Below are 20,270 nucleotides of genomic sequence, written 5' to 3' on the forward strand. Positions count from 1 at the left end.
AATTGAACTCACTGTTAGTCAAGTTCCGGTCGTGAGTCAAACTCTAAGCGCTATCGCGAAATCTAATCTGAGTGTGTATGTGTCTAAATCCAAAGAAGTGCTTGGTGATATCGTTCTCACGAAAAAAAAGGCCCGGTTTGTTTTAACTACCGTTTACTGGATACTGAAATTGAACGCATTAGTCAGGTGAGGGATATAGGAGTCTCCTATACAGTTAGCAAAGCATCTTTAATGCTGGGATGCATCTTCAGGATAGCCAAAAAAATTTCCAGATATCTATTGTTTCAAATCGCTGTATTGCTCTTTGTCGCGGTCAATCCTGGAGTACTGTTGCGAAGTTTGGAACCCGAACTATAACAACGGTGTTGAGAGAATTGAGTGCGTGCAACGACATTTTTTACGTTTTGCGCTTCGTAGGGCGCCGTGGATACATCCTGTTCGTCTGCCAAGTTACGAAAGCCGGAGCCAGCTGATTAGTTTGGAGCCCCTGCTTGTTCGAAGGAATACAGCAATGGCTCTGTTCGGTGCTGATACTTTGCGAGGTCATCTGGATTGCCCAACCATCTTGGAACAAATTAACATAAATGACGCACCTCGAACAAGGCGCCATTTCGACGCACTAATTATAGCATGCACGGAGCCGTCACTGGCCTGCAAAGGATCTTCAACCGGGTCGTATCTGTTTTCGACTTTAATTTGTCTCGTCCAACTCTGCGTCTGCGATTTTCCAGAACCTCCAACGGACCCGTTAATTTCGGCTGATTCCTGCATTATCTGTTGTGTCGTTGCTGTTTTCTCTCTTTATAGTTATTTTTTTTACCAAACGTTTTTACTGATTTGACTGTTAGCAATAAGCAATAAGGCATTAAGACATCGTTGGGGCTTTGAATTTCCTGTTGGTGTATATATGACAAATACAAATGCAGTAACGTAGCTGATATACAGCAGAATTTTACAGATTTAAGAAAGAGGCATCTAGCAGACGGCTTACGACGAAGCACACAGTTTCTTACATAGAAAAATGTTTAAATCTTTCAGTTAAATAATAAGGGAGATACTAACAATAACACAGACCACCCGCATCGTCTTGTTATTTTACTGAGATACTTTCTTAGCTGTAATCTAGTCTTTGCACCAAAAATGGCTGTAATAATGAGCTCCAAGCAACCGATGATAAAGTGCTCTCCAAATCCAAGGGTACTAATCCGCGTAGAAATTCATTCAGCCCAATCCAGAATAAGCCCTCTTCTGGTTAAGCCAATCATTTCGAATAAGTGAACGCGCGCCCAATTGAGTGTGGTTAAGGTGCCAGTGGCGATTCCACCGCTATATTTGTAATGCAGGAAACCTGAACAACGCGGCCAGTCAATAACAGCCTTTGCAGAGACTGAGAAGAGAAGGAAAAAAAGAGTAATTGAATGAAAAGAAAAGATACCAACCCGCGCGAAAGCGAAACGGCAACAATAATAAACGCACGTGGGTGTTTAGCTGGTTTACACCGTGCCTCCTTGACTCCGGTGTTTGTCCGCCGACAGACGCTCGCTTCACGACGTACCACAAGCGACGATGTATGATACTCGTTATTACCATATATGAAAACAAAAACGACAATCCACCACGCCGCCGCGCTCTGCCGCCATAAGTTGCTCCATAGCCAAACCACTCCCGATCAACGGTAAAAGGAAACAACTTACTCGTTGAATTATGGGATCAAGTAGTCTTTTAAAGTTGGTATTCATAATAATAGTTTGGTGGAGGTTCCCTGAGGTGCAATGATAAATTTCGCTCGTTCCGAATTTCTTAAAAGAATTCAATCAGTATCGAGAGCCTCCCGGATATTTAGACAATAACAGAAGAAAAGTAAATAAATATACCCGAAAATACTAGATCATTATGTAATACAACAATGTAAGGAAAAAGCAAACAATAAAGTGATTTCAGTGTTAGTTTTAGACAAATTACTAGTATAGTTAAAATTAGTCTTAAGGATTTTTGTAACGTGCTATGTAAAAAAAGAAACTGGCGTAAAAAGCTTTTGCAAATGCCGTGTCAAATAAATGTATGGAAAAAAAAGAACCTCCCGGATAATGCCAAACATGACCAAAATTTCTCTAAATGCTCACTGTTTCGTACAGTTTGCAACGACACATACCTACCTGAACAAAAACGCGAATGAGATCAGAGCTGTACCCGCGTACGTTACATTACAGACAAATACCTACAAATGGCGTTGATTATGGTCAATAAGTGTTTCTTTCCTCCCGTTGAGCGCAACTAAAAACCTCCCGCACCTTTCGGCGGATACCAGATTCGCATCATAATTGTTGCCCTCGGTGAACTCGAAATCTGCGTCCAAGGTTAGGGGCGTTTTGACCGTTTAATGACCGCGGATCAGATCGATCTGCAGAGACTGTTTTTCGCAACGCCCGACGATTAACGCCAAATTTGGTATTTCCTGGATGGGTTAAGCCTATCACATAGTACCACTCGAAACGATCCCCATCAAAAGCGATTCGTTGCGGTTCTCGTATATGCATGATCGAGGATGCGTTTTAGTAACGAAGAACCACACTTCGAGTTGAAATGATTCCACACAGCTCGTACAGTTCATTAGTTAAACAGTTGAACAGCGTGTGACGTACGGGAGAACGGGGTAAAATGAACCCCTTAAAGAATTATCGTATATTGGCTCCGGAGCGTTAAACGCGAGAGTTTAATGAACGATATTCTTAAATCTTCATTGTTTCCTCTAATCGAAATTGTGATGCTAAATATAAATACGCTAAATATGCACAAACATAAGAATTATTAAAATGATCAAAACTATGGAAAAAGTTTTTGAAATATAGGTGGAACAAAACGTATCTGTGTGGTGACAAAATGCACCACAAAACGGGGCCGAAGGTATCACAACAAACAATTTAATTCGGGACTTTCCTATAGTCAGGAATCAGAATATATTGGCTTAAATGGCATGTTCCCCGCATGTAGTCGGGGATTTGTGCCTATAGTACGTCCTTAAATCTCCTATGCTCATGCATTTATCCAATTTTCATAACCATATGTCTTCGATATTTGATCAAGTTGCGGCGCATATAAAGTTCCAATACAGCAAAATGAGAATCTAAAAAAAACATGGAAATTTCACATTATGTCGCAATTATAAACCACAAGAAAAAATAGCACAAAAATTTTAGCATAAAAATATTTATAATTATATGAAATGAAGATTCTAATTATTCGAACAACAAAAATTGCATTATAGGACATATTATTGTTTTTTGTTTATGTCTCAAACTGAATTTTATATACGGTTGTGAAACATCTAAAGCGTAAGTTTATTACGAATGACTTCCGGCTGGTATAATTTCTTCCATTAAATTTAAACCATTTTTAAGAAAAACAGGAAGTGCACATTTTACCCCATCTTCTCCACACGGTGCTGAAAATCGGAAATTTATTATCTTGGCACTATAAATTTTGGCATTCATTTAGTTTTTGTGTGAACGTACGGTGGCTGATCAGGTAGACATAGAATCAAAGCCGTTTTCTGACCGGTTAAGATTATTGCTATTTCGGTGTTTTGTTGCTAGATAAATCACATATGAACCTTGTTTGCTTGTTGCTGTCGTTTCGTAGCGAGAAATGAAAAATGCCACTGATAAAAAGAATTAATTATTTTACGAATTGAGCTATCAACAGATATTATGTTTATGAGGGATATATAATAGTGTTTGGCTGGAATTTTAGTTAACATGTTAAACATCTTCGCGCAATTGTTAGTTTTACGTTTCGCATGTTGATGTGAAGACACACGTCATAGCACAGAACATTGTCTCGATGATTTGCAGTCGATGGAACATTAATGAGACGTTATTCATTGGCAGGATTAGTGGAAAATGATTACGCAGACGTTGGTTCCGGTCGACCCATTAGGTTAAGGAACTAGACAGTTCTGCAGGAATTACAAAGCAAAAAAGAAGAAGATGTGGTGAAATTCTACCATTCCTAAGGTATAACGTCTGTAACAACTGAGAATGCGAAAATATAAGTCTCCTACTCTGCAGAAGGCAAATAATTCTTCACATTTCCTTTCGATCATGCCCATATGAGCCTGCATAGTTCTAGTTTTTCCGTTCTAAGTTTATAACTGATTCGCTCTAGAATACCTATCCGTCTTTCAATTTCATTGCTTTCGTTTCTCTTAGTATCAAGTTTGCCGAAAATAGCCAACAAAATCGATACAGTAGAACCTTGCGGCAATTAAAAACAAAGTAACATAGAAATTATAAGTCCGAAATAGCCCGATTTACCCGGAAGTACCATGCGGAAGGCATCATAATGTTAAGGCCTGACCTTGTGTAGTTTAAGCGAAGACATCTTTGGGAGAAATGGAATGTTTTACGTTACCTGTGATAGAAAAAGACTGCGACCCTCCTAATATAACCCAGTTGAGATCAATTCATAATTTATGGACATAAAGAAGGAACTTCTCAAATATCCTATTAATGTAGAACAAATCATACAAGACATATCGGAGCTAAAGATATTACATTTTTTGAACTAACAACTGGCTATCTACCGCAAAACTGGTACAATTGGTCTGAATCATTTTTGCAAGCATAGTAATAAACGTTATTTATGTGCACAATACCGCATCGTTCTATCTCATCTTTCGTGTTTTTACATCTATTATAAAAGAAATGCATATAATTCGCTCAACATTTCAAGACTTTTTATCGATCGGCTTAGCTCGACGATTTGGGACAATGTATGTGTGGATGTATGTATGTATGTATATATGAGGTAAGCTTTCATTCGTGTTTCTCAGCAATGGGTGAACCGATCTTATCCCTATCCATTTTTAAATGAAAGGCCTAACACTCAGACAGAAAGCTATTAGTTAGTGTTTGATGCTGATGTTTATTTTCAAAAATATGGATAATTGTGTGCGTAAAAAGGTACTTTTTGCAGTTTTTTTGGATTATGTTGTTTGTTGAAAACATAGATAAATGTTTTGCACATCACCAGAAAGCTTATACAAATACCATTCCAAAGAGCCATCAACCGGACCAATCAGACTATTATCAAAAGTGATATTTAATATTGAATGGGGCCGATAGATATTTATCATTTTCTGAAGACCAAAAACCTGTTTTAATCCACCTAGTGGTGCAATTGTGCCTTTCTCCTTTCTCTGAACTTTGATTCTATGGCTCGTTATGTTCAATATAATTGTGGATATGTCTATTACATTCTTAGAACACCTATACACAACCGCTCACCATCCACGAACTTGACGAGCAACGTGTCGCCGCTGCATCACTTGAAACCAATAAACATATCATATTTAATTTGCTTAATCAGCATAAGTTCAATGGTGTCTTGCCGGCATGCGGAGGTGTGTGTGTGAGGGGGATGAAAACCCCACAACCAACTTTGTTCAAATGAAATTCGGTAGCAATCAATGTGAATACTGTACCCTTCGTTTCAGACTAAGATTATAAGAATCGGGTCAGCAATATATGAGAAACAGGTGAGACTCTAATTTCGGAACCTGGACCTGGACCAACAATTTCAAACAATTTAAAACTCATTTCAATTAGTTTTGCATCATTTAGATGTATTGATTTTACCGGTTTGTATGGAAATTTCGTATGTGACCGCATACTTCAACCCGTTGCACAGGAACCAAAACTCCGATTTCGATGGATTTAATAGCAGTTATTAGAGATGCTGTAGCTTTCATTTGAGACTAAATTTGAAAAAAATCGAGTCAGATGTAAACAATCTAAGAAGCAGATGTGAATTCAATTCAGGTACTTTGCCGTTTTCCCGAAGAAACATTTCCGGTTTCACCGAAGATGTCCAAAGTGGTTGTTCGCGCCTCTGTTCAGCGCTAATCACTGCCAAATAAAATTGTCCACACCATTTCATTATTATCGAGCAACATCTCCAACTAGCAAGAACATTCTCGAATGAACGCCAAATATTCCTTTCGCGCACGATCATCTCACACACAGCAGTAGCAACAACAATAGCAGCAGCAGCGATACGCGCGGTATTGCATCATCGTCAGCGAGCGTGAGTGATCCAACGATACAATCGCCCGATGCGGAAAGGAGACGAAAAACAATTGATGTTTGACATGGTATCGACAAGCATCGCGGATGAGCCACGCGTTTCTAGAACGTGTGGCGTGTAATATAAGTACGCGCGTTCTGCGCATCGCAGCAGTCAGTATTATTCCAACAAGTAAAGTGTGAAGTACAAGTGAAGTGTAAAGTACAAGTGACAGAGTGAGTTTCCAAATAAAGTGTAAAGTGCAAAAGTGTTTTTCCTTCCAATAAATCACATCCAGTTGCAAGTGGTTTTCCAAAATACAGTCCACATAAGTTGTTTGCGGTTTGTTTTGAGTGGTCCATCCAAGAGTTTTATTTGTCTGCGGACAAGTGTAAACATAGCCAGCCACTAACAGCAATCTGCAAATTTCCCACACCAAGGGCCACCCCTAGGCCCAAACAGTGGTCAACGTAGGTTTGATTGGGCATCAGTGAGTTTAAACCATAAATCCAATAAAGTTAGATCATGCTGATTCCGATTTATATGGAAATTTCATGATTGACCACACTCTTCAGCCTATAACTACGGAACCGGAAGTCGAAATTAAATGAAATTCAATAGCAACCTATAGGAGCGTTTTCATTTAAGACTAAGCTTGATACAATCGGTACGGCCATCTCCGAGTAACCGATGCGTAATTGTTGGTCAAATACATATATACAATAGACAGCCCAAAAAAGCAAAAAAAAAAATAGATAACGCAATCGGCCCACCCTTGAGTCGATTCCTAGACCCACCAGGAGTGTCTGCTCCAAATTTGAGCCAAATCGAACAAGTCTAGCTACCGGACCGGATTTTTCGAATATTTACATGGAGAAAAACCACTTGTTCACATTTTCTCCGCTTCTATACACTCCCTCATTCTGGTTTCGTATTGTATGCGTCCCAGTATTAGACCTCGAAAGGGCAGTGTAGCACCCGACAGCTCCTTGATTGGTGGAATCAATCTTACTATATCAGCATGGGTTACTCGTACTAGAGGTGCCATTGTGAAGCGTGAATACGTACAACATCTCGTACTTCATCTCATTAGTCATTATGTCACCCTATACTGTTGATTACTCGACTTACAGCGATTGTATTGCGCTAAAATTGCATCATCATCTTTGCTTTGTTCCTAAAAACCAGTAAAATTAAAAATCTTACCTGGAAAATGCAAAAAGCTCGCATTTGAGCGAAGCGAAAAGTTGAGTACAACGCTCCCTTATTCATCCTACCATTTAAGCTAATGCGTTGAATAGAGATAGCAGACACTGCTCTAACTAATGTGTTCAAATGGGTAGCATGAATAGCGGTACTAAGATGAATTAGGGCGCAGTAACCCTATTATTGTTTGGTTATTTATATTTTGAACGTACACACCAAAAAATAATGAAATTTAAATGACAAGTAAATCAATACAAATGTAAACATACAAAATTGGAACAAAATTTTTGTTGAAAATTAAGTTGAATTCGATGCACTCTAGGGGAGCATAAAAAAGCGTACGATTTTACCCTTTCGTTCGTGTAAAATGTGCTTTGGTTTGCCGTTTAATAGAACTGTAATTTTCAATCAACGTGTGAAATTATAATAAAATTCGTTGAAAAAGCACAAGATATGTGTATTTGTGGTGGAACTTAATTTTACATTTACATTCATGCTCAAAATACGTGCACGAAACAAAATATTCTATTCTGTGAATGATTCGCGTAAATATTAATACCATAACAACCTTAGATATCAAACGGAAAAATCGGTGCTCATTTAATTGAATCTTAAAGTTCTTTTAACGTTTAGCGTAGAACAGCGCCATACTCCACAAAAAATGTGAAAAATCAAAATGAAATGATTAGTACCGAGATGCAGTGCAAAAAGTTATAAATCTCGCATTTGCAATTATCACGTACAAACAATTCGATTTACAAATATTGATATGGTCCAAATTATTACATTCAATTTCGCCTAGAAGCTGAGTTCCTAGGGCTGTTTACAAAAAACACACTATAAACTGGTTGCAATGCAAGATAACAAGTGGACGTATTCAGAAGAATTGTTACGAAAAACATATTCTACAACTTTCTTAAAGACACCTACATTATATCTCCCTCTACTGAAAAGTCAGTGTTGGCGCCCTCTATGCAGTGAAATGTGAAACTAACTGGTTTACAGCCAAAATATGGCCCATCTCATACCATTCTTCCAAAAATACCATTTAGCTGAACCCAACCATTTGTTCGCAAAACAAATAAGTTCGTTAATACCAACTTTTGAACCACCACCATTATGTTCATCAAGCGCTGAACAGTGGGAAAAAATGAACCCAACGCGCGACTTTTTTGAAAAAACTGGTTGACGTTTACCAGAAAAAGTGTTTTTTATGTAAAAAGGTCTGAAAAATTGATTACTAGTATTTACAACGACCACATGCTACCCCATCATGCCCGTTTTGTCCCAGTTTCCCTTTTCATTTCAGTTCATTTTCAAAATTGAATATATAACGTAGAAGAAAGTTAAATACAGCTGATCAATATTAGTGTTTCTTATATAAAAAAGCCCAAGAATCGATTGGAGATTATTAGAATAATCTCACGAAAAGTATGTACCCATTTTACCGAAATTCTGCACACAACTAAAGTTTGAAGTTAATCTTTGTTTTTCATTTCGGTAAAAGGCTATATGCGGCTGATCAAAAGTGGTAATTGTTATGTATAGAAGTCGAGGTTATCGTTTGAATATAGTTAGACTAACCGCCCGAAACGCGTGTACCCGTTTTACCCCAATTCTTCAAAGACCCCAAGTATAAAGAAAAACCCGGCTCTACATTTCAGAAAGAGACTGAATGCGGTTGATCAAAAGTAGTGTTTCTTATGCAAAAAGCTCTGAGGAATCGATTGAATAGAGTTAGAATGACCGCACGAAACATATGTATCCGTTTTACCCCAACTCTTCCCATATCTCAAGTGGGAAGTTAAACCTGACGGTGCTTCTCGGAAATAGGCTAAATTTGGTTGACGAAAAGTAGGAAATCCCACGTAGAAAAATCCGGGGAATCGATTGAAGATAGTTGGAATGACCACACGAAACGTTTGTATCCGTTTTGCCCAAATTCTTGATATAATACAACATACAAGTAATTTTTCTATGTTAAATAGTTCAGGGAATCGATTAAAGATAGTTAGAATGACCGCACGAACATTTGTACCCATTTCACTCCAAATTGCTCCTATAGTTCATTTGTGACTGCACTTCCCGTAAAGAGGCTGAATGCAGCTGATGAAAAGTAGTAATTCTTATGTACAACAAAGTCGCATTCAGTCTGTTTCTGAAATGTAGTCAGGTTTAACTGAAAACACGAGATATGTGAAAAACGGGGTAAAACGGGTTCACATGTTTCGTGCGCTCGTTATCTTCAACCGATTCTCCGTACTTTTTTATAAATTAATAGATTTGATCAGTCGCATTCAGCCTCTTTCTGCAATAAAGGGTCAGAGCTAACTTCACACTTTAGTTATGAGAAGAATTGGGGTACAGATACACAAGTTTCGGGTGGCCCTTCTAACTATCTTCAATTGATTCACCGGACTTTTTTACATAAAAGTAACTACTTTGGAGGAGTTGTATTCGACCTGGTAAAACCTGGTTTAAGTTCAATCTTGAATTATAGGATGAATGCGTGGTAAAATGGGTTCACACATTTCATGCGGAGATTCGAACTATCTGCAATCGATTCCCAAGATCTTTTACATAAGCAATACAACTATTGATCAACTGCATTCTCTGACTCTTTCCTAAATATATTGCCATGTTTAATTTCCTTCTTGAGTTTGAGAAAAATTGGAGTTCGCACGTTCCGTGCGGTCATTCCATCTATCTTCACTCGTTTCCTTGGTCTTTTTTGCATAAGTATCACTACTTTTGATCAGCGGCATTAAGCCTTCTTTCGAGTTGTGAAGTAAAACAAAACTAAAAACTCAATATTTGGGTAAAATTGGGGTCCATTTCTTCCCACTGTGCGCTGTTAGGGCCAGTGTAAAGCTAACCCAGACATCTCTTCATTAAAAGTTTAATAACTTTTCTTATTCGAGTCGGATTGCTTTCAGAAATTCAGTGAGTACTGATGTTTTGATGAGGCTATAATTTCATAATCCTGGTTCGTGGGCAGTTTGCTAGGATGTTCTGAGAACCAAGTCGCTTACAGAGAAAATACAGCAGTATTTTTGCGCTATCGACGACCGTTATCTAGAATTTCTAGCGAAAAAGGGTTATAAACTGAACTAGGGCTTTTAAATGTCACGACGATAGTTTATAAACCTATATCGGTTTAAGCCGCATTTGAATGACAATATCTCGTTGGAGGCATTGTCATTCTGTTATCTCAATAACATCTCCTCTCGAGGGTGTTGATATATCCGTAAATCGAGGTGTCTTTTATTCCCTTGGGAATGAAACTTACTTCCGTATCGTTTATATTCTCTTTGTCGTTGGGTTACAAACTTAACTTTCGCTTCCAAAAAAGCGAAAGTTTATAAACTTATATCGGTTTAAATCGAATTTGAATAACAGTATCTCTTTGGGGGTGTTGTCGTTCTGTTATCTCAATATCCCCTCGGGGGTGTTGATATATCCGCTCATCGAGAAGTATCTTTATTCCCGTGGTAGTGAAGAATATTTCCGTATTGTCCATGTTCTCTGTGTCGTTATTTTCCTTATCCCCAACCTTGCCACTTCCCCAATCCTTCCCATCAGAAAAATGACTAAAAGATAAATCATGGCAAGGCACAAATCCCCGATCAATATGGGGAACGTGCCATTTCAGCCAGTCGCTACTGATTCCTGATTCCCGGATCGCTTTACAGTCTTCGACAAAGTTGTAGATATTAAAATTATCTTCTTCAGTTTCACTTTTGGTGATAATCTAGTGTATTCAATGCCACCTAGCGGCGAAAATATGCACAGTTTCACTTTTTGTGATAATCTAGTGTATACATCGCGGCGAAAATGTGCACAAGTGGGTTTTCTCTTTGTAAATTGTCGAAAAACTTCAAGCATGGTGGTCCGGTAGCTAGACTTGTTCAATTTGGCTCAAATTTGGAGCAAACACTCCTGGTGGGACTAGGAATCGACCCAGGGGTGGGTCGATTGGAGTCATTTTTTTCTGTCACTCTAATATACACACGCATGCACACATACACATACGCACACACAGGCATTTGCCGAACTCGATTAACTGAGTCGAATAGTAGACTCAACCCTCCGGGCCTCGGTTAAAATCGGTTTTCAGAATGATTACATAGACTTTCCTTTTTTCAACTATGTAGTTTAATCATCAGACCCTATCAGACCCCGGTTTTCCATATATTTCACCATAGAAACTTCTAAACTCTTGGGAGTGAATTAGAGCTATAGGAAAAAGCTTATATTTGGCATATGGTTTCTACAGTTAATTACCACTTGATTTAGCAGTGCTCCCAAAAAAGTATAAAAAAGTCACCGGTCTAATAGGCATTTGATCTGTGAACAGAGCTAGAACGTCTATTAAATCATCAGTTGCCGACGATTAATGACATATTACTAAATGTATTTTATTTTACCCTTACTAATTGAATGTCGTTAAAACACAAAAAGTTAAATATTCTTTGAATACTTAGCATATAAGCTATTATGAGATTTGTTCCAAATTTATCAAATATTGCCCAAGGTTAGCTACCTATTCCTTTTGCACCCCTGGTTAATCTTACGCATAGTTCCTCTATGTTGTTAGGAAAAATCTAAACTTTCAATTCATAATATAAACTGCTATCGTGCCTTTGATCTGAAATGCGTGAAATAACAAACAAAAACTTGTTTAAGCATTTGGAGCTATACTTAATATCAATCTCTGAGTTTTTCTGATAAGCTAAACGAGAAATCCCGCTAGTATTGAAATCAGTCCAGTGGTATCGTGTTTTACAAGAACCACTATATCTAATGATAACTTGATAACTTATCGGTTATTTGTAACTGCTCGTAAAAACACATAGTTTAAGTTTTTCAATTTCGTGATTGTCGTTGAATAAATAAAATGCTAAGCTGTAAAGAATCCAATACTGATATATTGAATACGTTTGACAAACATACCAATTATTTTTATTTTTTATTTAGTGGAGAAATCTTTTATGAAACTCTACAGAAATTGTTGAAGGCATTTTATGCTAAAGAAAAATTGGAGACACTTTGTTTATTTGAAGTATATATTCCACTGGTATCTGTTAATTTCAGAGAGGTGCCATTGTAAAATTTAATTTTTTTTTTGCTCAAAACAATTGAGTTCATTGAGTTATTTTTGTATAATTGTCGACAGTACGGTTACTGAGTAAAGTAAGATGAAATACGATTAGAATTAGAATCATTAAAGTTCAGTTACTGTTAATTATAACATACACGCGAAACTTCTAATTTGGTTGGAAAATGAACCAACAATCGTTTCTATTTCCAATAACCTGTTCGACCACTCAATAACGACGTAAATATTGATACAAACGATTGGAGGATTTGTTTGTAACTCAACGCTGGATCAACTGGCTCACAGCCAATGTAAGACGGTCTTTTAATATCTGATTTTTTGGGAGGACAGCAACCAGCACCGATGATTGTACTTGTATCGTTGCTTCAACGACAGTCAACCAGACTCCACGAAATAAGTTGAAAAGCGCCCATAATATAAGATATCCAAAGTTTGCGGGCGATCTGAACGCCACTTGGTTGAAAGAAGTGCCTACCAACAACGGCCGAGGGCAATTTTGACACCAACGCATTTTACAGTTCCAGTTGTGATCCATACACCGCGCTCTCCGCCATCGTTGGCAGTTGTGACTCCTAATGCTGATATTGGTTCAAGAGAGATCTCGCTCATGCTGGTTTTACCGTGACGTGTTGAGAAATTGAAATATTTTATAATGCCGTGGAATGCTGAAAATTTATCCCTGACTGTTGATTCTTCTGGGTTATTCAAAGGTAGGTAATGTGTGAACTATCACAAACAAGTTCCACAATAAACAATCCCTAGTCCAATCCAGTGACGGTGTCGGACAAGCTTACCACGGGCCGATTTGAACAAACTGTTTGTTCATAGTTGCACAGCCACCAAATATACACAAGAGACAGCAACCAACCAGCCAACCAGTCCGCAACGAACGCAGATTCCTTGCGAGACTCGCGCCTCGAGAAGCTTTCAATAATATCTTTATTTGTTTTGAATCGCTTCTCAAGACAAGTCGCAGTTTTCCGTATCGTAGTCGCGTTCTCAGGGCTGATCCTTCAGGTGGTTTATTCGGAACGTCGATTAAATCGACAACGGTCGGTAGTTTTCAAGGACATTTAGGAATCATTTAGTTTTTGTAGTGTTCAATTGTGATCGACCTTTCAATTACAATCACTGGCGCGGTCTAGTTTTGTTACATGTTCAACGACTGACTATTGTTACAGTTGAGTGTATGTCTCGCTGAAACCGGCAGGAATAATTTGAATTAATTATCATCAATTACGGTAAGCGGCGACAGTCCGTTGTTGTGTCGAACATACCACCAGGAGCATAAAAGAGAATATACATAAGTCTGTGAATGAATTCATTGAATGCATGAATGAAACTCTCGTGTCTCAATGTTGCGAATTTTTATGAATGGACCACGAAATAAACCGCAGGCTCTGTCAAGTTGAATGAAATTGTGAATAATGATTGCAGCCGAGACGATCAAGCGAGTTCAACTGGATGCGCGCGGATGTTAATATACGGTGATTCATCTGTGCAAAATGGAATCAAACCTAGTACCTCGGAAAAGTATGAATTAAATATAAACAAAGTGAGCATGATGCTTGTTGACAATATTGCACAGTTTTACCCAGTGCTATTGAATAAGCCTAAGAAATGGTAATTATTACGCTATTCGAATCGCGGAGGTCTGGTTAAAATGTTGAACAATTAGTGCATACCAATGCTAAATTAATATGGATTGGATAAAGGTGAGTAATAATTATACGTATTGAAACAGGTTGCATTTATTTTTATTATTTATTCAACTATCAAGAGACACCTGTTGATTTCAACTTTCAATAGGTAGATTTCAACTTCGAAACTGGTAGACTAAAAAATTAGCTTACTTTAGAAACATCAAAAGAATTCCGCCTTGGTCAATATGTTTCGGTTGGTTGCTACTGTTCCAACTAATTTCATCTAGTTTTGGATGATCTTAAAAATCTCACTTTCTAAAAAAAATTATGGGAGTTAAATTCAGACTAAGCTTAATCACTCTAAGGATTCTTACCCAGATATTACTTATCATATAATATTAAATAAAGTCATGGGTGCGTTTCGACTTCGTCTCATCAGAAACCAGCACTAACTTATTGTCGGAATAGATTTAGGGGTACAGCTCCTTGACAATATTTGCTCAAATTTTCATACAGATCCGAGCAATAGATGTAAAGTTACAGCGCTTCGAAGCGCGCCTCGTCTACCAAAAGCAGTGATGAGGAATTTGTCCGAACATCTTTAAAATCGTGACTGACCATTTTTGATTCCGATGAAATTTTAGTCGTTACACCGACATGGAAAACTAAACATTTTCCACAGCCAATGAGATTATTTGGATTAAAGAGTCTATTTTTAAAATAGCGTAAAAGTTTCTACATGTAGCATTTTCGAAAAAAGTTCGATTACCGTGTTTTATACAACAAAACTATCTGAGAACGAATTACATAGAATGCATACTTGTTCGAAAAAAATATACACTGAACAAAATGTCGTGTCCACCAACAAAAACAGTTAATTCGTGTGATTATGCCTTTTGTTAAAAGCTATTCGCGTCCCCCCATCATAAAATCTCAACAATCTAAATTTTATCGTTTGAAAGACGTAAAAACAATCAAAAATAGCATTTTCTGTTTGAATATGATTCTAAATACCATTTCAAATCAAAATGCTTGTAACAAAATTTTTCTGAAATGTAATAGTTCTCGAGATATTTTATATTTTGTTTTAACAACTCAACTATTTTTTTTTTATTGCGACGTTGTTCACGTTTCTCCATCAACAACGATAAGGTTTTTAAAAGGCCCATAAAAATTTCTGTAACTTTCCCTTTGACATCAAGGCGATATTGTAAATTATTTTAAAGCTATACGAAAAAAATCAAAATATTATTCAACCGTAGGGTCTGATGGTTAAACTATATAGTTGAATATAGTTGTTTTGGTAGTTTTCATGAAGCTTTCAAATGATTTACAATATCGACTTGATTTCAAAGGCAAAATTACAGGAAATGTTTTGGGACTTTTAGAAAACCTATTGTTGGAAAAACTCTAATAACTTATGAAACTCTAATAACTTATGAAAAAAAAATAATAAAACAAAATCCAAAATATTTCGAGAACAACCACATTTCAGAAAATTTTTGTTATTAGCATTTTAATTAGCGTTCAGAATCATATTCAAAAAGAAAATTGTATTTTTGACTGCAAATAGTATGAATTATGAAAATATGTCAAAAGTTGTATGTTGTTAGGAAAACTTTTTTATTGAAAGCTTCTCCATGATCCAAATTAACTGAAAAAGTTTCTTTCGCGTATTTGAAACGATAAACATTAGATTGTTGACATTTTAAGATGGGGTAACTCGAATAACTTATAAAAAGGGCATAATTACACGAATTAATTGTTTTTGTTGGAGCCAAATTTCAAATATCTCGACGACTATTGCAATTTGGAACATTTTCGTTAAATGTTTTTGATTTAAAATGATACTTAAAATTATATTCCGTAATAAAATGGTGGCATGATGGAAAAACTTTTTTCTGATAAGTTCTACATCATGTAATCACATTCCAAATGTTTCTTTTCTCTTTAGGTTTTCGTGAACAAAATATAAAAAGTTTAAAAAGATGGTTTTTGTTTTGCAATTTTAATTTCCAGTTATGTTCAGAAAAGAATTTCGCCGCAACATCAATGAACTACTATTTCCACAAAAATTATCATTTCTTCAACAAATTATAAAAATGTTGTTGGTTTTCAACTGAATGCCAATGCCACAAAATGGTTATTTTTCTGAATCCGTCTGGATAAAGCCTCGCCATCGATGTCGTTTGTTTACCATTCATCTCTCCGTGTCATTCCAATCGAGCACGAGACTTATTAAAAGCACTCAATCCGAAGAAAATCGCTTCGAATCCTTGTCGAACGAAAGCCATTGACAGGTCTCGTGCTCCATTGGGATGACAGGCTATCAACAAACGATAGAGATGGCGAGTCTTTATCCAGAGGTATTCAGGGTGACAACATACCATCGGGTTTTGAAAATTTTACAATGGATTCCCCTTAATCCTTTGCGACGCGATTTTTTTTTCATTGTTAATACTGTTATTTTTAGCTTTATATAGGTTTCTGATTCTGATGTCGAAAATGCAAAATTCAAAATGGCGGATCCAATATGGCGACTGTGCTTTGCTAACTTTCATGTTTTTTATATTGGCCTAAAACGTCTTACAGGGGGGTTTTCGGGCTCGCTGATTCTGATTCTATCGTCGAAAATGTAAAATTCAAAATGACGGATCCAATATTCGCAAATTTCGTAAAAAAGGCTGCCATTGTGTAGCCGCCATCTTGAATTTTCAAATTCTGCTATCAAAATCGTAATCAGCTACCTCAAAAGTCACATAATCTATTTTTGTGCTAGTTATCGGCAGCCCTAAGTTTGCGCCGCTAAAGCAACAAAAATGACCCATAAACAATTGAAAAACGATCCATAAAAAAGTTGTTCATGTTCCATAAAACAAAACTGAAAATCCCTAAAACAGTGTGAATGATCCATAAAAAGGGTGATTTGTTCCATAGATTATGTGAAATTGAACCATAAAATAGTCGCAAAAGAGCACTAAAATAGTACTAAAAGAGCGATTAAAATCAACCAATGCCCCATAAAAATATTAGAAATGTTCCATGAAATGATACATTTTTCGCCATAAATTAACTGACATTGATCCATAGAATATCAACAATGTACACTAAAACATGTCGATATGTTTCATAATATAGACAAAAATGTTCCACGGTATTACAAAATGGAGCAATAAAATGTTAGAAAAAGTTCCATAAATTTGATGAAAATGTTTGCTAAATAATTTTTCTTGGTCCATAGAAGATGTAAAAATGAACATTAGAAATGATTCCTATATCGAACGTTAAATTATGGTTCATGGATATTTAACAAAATGATCCATTAATATGTGCTTATGCACCAAAAAATTAAATTTAATGAATTCATGCGAAATTTATGTTTTGTGATAATTTAAACAAAACAGACCTACGAAAAATTCTCCAAGAAATCGATTATTTAGTTCAATGTTTGAGACAATTGCAAAAAAATAGATCTCTAGGACTTTTAGCTCAGTCATTGCCGAATTTATTGTAAAAAAACGAGATTTTTGAGTTTTAATTGTTTATAACTAATAAGTAATTAATAAATTCACATATTTTTTGTGCTAGTTGTACTCCTCACATCCCTCAGAGTAGAATAAAAGAAAGAATTCGTATTTATATGTCAACGCTAACTAGAAATCCAATAAAAACTTAGGAAACGTATGTGGGACGTGTACGTCCCACTGCGTTGCAAAGGGTTAACCCGCCAGAAACAGGGTTGGGCAGCAGAGGGTTTAGCTAATGTTATCTACTGCCAGGTACTAACGCTGATGTACCAGTGAGCGTTACTCAATTAGTTGCATGAAAAAGTGGGATGGAAACAGAAATGACGTTTAAGTGGTTACATACCTTTTTGTGAAAAAAATGTCATGAAAGTTTGAATTCAGGTAAAGGCATTAAGCAATGATTTCATTGCATCAAACTTATAGTATTTTGGTAGTAAATTTTTGAGTGAAATAAACTAACATAAGTTTATAAAATATATTGATAATTGGCGTAGTTATGGCTTTTCCCCCGAAACTCTTTTTTATTTAAGAGGTTTGCGGTGATCACGATTGAAGACCAATAGATCAACTAAAATCCCAAATCTCAAAAAATTCCATTAGTATATGAGTATTCCTCGTACTTTAACGATTGGTTGAATAAATAATAATTTTTTCCTGCATTCGGGAACGTTTTTCTTAAGAAATCACTGTTTTAAGCTTTAAAAATTGTATTTAAAAATTCTAATCCATAAAAAAATTATGCATAAAAAAGGAATCGTTAAGGAACGAGGAAAATTAATAACGATCAATTGAAAAAAAATTAAAGAAAAACGGTTGAGTAGTTTTACGGCAATCGTGATCACGGAAAAACCATTTTTGGAAAAACGACATTTCGAAATTATCGAGTTTAAAATTTCAAATTACCACTGCGCTTGGTAGACGAAGCGCGCTTCGAAGCGCTGTAACTTTCAATCTATTTCGATCTATTGAAAATTTGGGAAAATATTCTCAAGGAGTTGTGCTTTCAAATAAGGAAATTAAAAAAAATCGATTCTTTGAAAAATACAAAGGTATGTAACCCCTTAATGGGATTGTCACCAAATCAAAGCAAAATAAAAAATAACATGACATATGTGATTAGATTAAACTTTTGCAATTCCCTAGATCTTTTCAGCTATTTTGTTGAAGAATATTGGAGAAAGATTGATCGTAGCTTCCAATGAATCGCACCAAAATATGACTTTTGCTCTTCGTGACCCTTGTAGTAATTTATCGTCCTCGGAGAGGACGACTTTCCAAGATCAACCCTCACAAACCAGCATCAAAGATCAATGGCGAGCTCAAGTTATTCAGATATTTGTGGAGAATGAATATGTTTCATGGGTGCGCAACGTTAGACCTAAATACCTTAGGTATACATTGGACTGGCTCGTAAGTTTTTGAAGCCAAACGCACAATATCTTTAAATTACACATGTCTTTGAATCACGTTAAATTCTGAGTCAGAATCATGACTATCTGAAATGTTCCAAGGCATGTAAATATGAATTACTGAAATTACATAAAAAAAATTATTTGCCTTTTCGTGATGCAGGGAAATATTTCTACTGGTAAAAATAGATGTATGATTTAACACAAATACCTTTCTTTCCAATGAACTTATTGTTTTCTAATCGGTGGTGTAGTTTTTGGGATATTGCCATTTGAAATTGGTAGATATTAAAAGTTCGTGTAAATTGAATTGGACATCTTCGACATCTTATATTTCAACAATACGTTAAATTGAGTTTCCATCAGATTACCGTAAAATTTTCAGTTTATCTCTTTCAAGCTTAGAGAAATATAAAAGAAATACCTATTTGCAAAAGAATATTAATCCTTTGTTTTTTTTGGGTTTTGTTGCACACCGTGCTACTGTGCTGTAGCGTAGTTCTCTTTACACACCAATTTTTTTTTCGCCGAATGTCAGCAAAATTTTCATCAGCTGAAAGCATCAGCAATACAAGATGCCGAAAAATCGGCAATTTGAATTGAATCTGTTTGACAGATTCGCTTTGCTGAACATTCAGTAAATAAAATTGTCAAATTGACAGCGCAATTGTCGCATTCTCAGTAATCCTGGCTGGATTGCTGTAAATCCGGTAATTACGCTGTCAATTGGACAATTTGGATCACATAATTTTCAGCAAAGCGAATCTGTTAAACAGGTTCAATTCAAAATGCCACTTTTTCGGTATCTTGTATTGCTGAAACTTTCAGCTGATGAAAATTCAGCAAAAATTTTGCGAGCCAGCCAAACATGGTATTTCCCCGAAAATAATAAATAATACTCAGTAACTGAATTCAGTACATTAAAAATTGAACTGTTCTGCTGTTCCTTCGTTACCGCAATACTAGAGATTCTCCGCCACAGATGTGTGCAGTTTGGACATCAGTTTCTTGATTTCTTATCATGTTTTGCGTCTTCTTTTGATATATATTTTATGCTTGTGATGCAGGCGAATAATGAATTGCCTCTGGGACTGGGGGTATCTTTTTCCCACTGTGAAGTGCGTTATAGACACGAAAGCTCAAATCATATGAAACGGTCAATTCTATTTTAACATGCCGTACGATAGACTGATCCCTCTTTTATAGCATCTTAAGATTAGCATTAAACAAGGGATTGGTTGCGCCTGATGCACACACCCATCAATTTGTATTGAACGAATTAACAAGTGGTTTTAACGCCATC

At 36.3% G+C, this 20,270-nt stretch overlaps 1 protein-coding gene across 1 annotated transcript in view; it reads left to right on the forward strand.

Annotated features, from left to right (window-relative positions):
* The first annotated feature begins 13,350 nt into the window (after positions 1-13,350).
* The window catches only part of LOC131691345 (uncharacterized), a 31,565-nt gene continuing 24,645 nt past the window's right edge, over positions 13,351-20,270 (forward strand). The window contains exon 1 of the mRNA XM_058977660.1: positions 13,351-14,103. The gene's annotated coding sequence lies outside the window, so the exon portion shown is untranslated. The remainder of the gene's footprint in view (positions 14,104-20,270) is intronic.

The sequence above is a fragment of the Topomyia yanbarensis genome, chromosome 3, assembly GCF_030247195.1.
Source record: "Topomyia yanbarensis strain Yona2022 chromosome 3, ASM3024719v1, whole genome shotgun sequence".
Classification (NCBI taxonomy): Eukaryota; Metazoa; Arthropoda; class Insecta; order Diptera; family Culicidae; genus Topomyia; species Topomyia yanbarensis.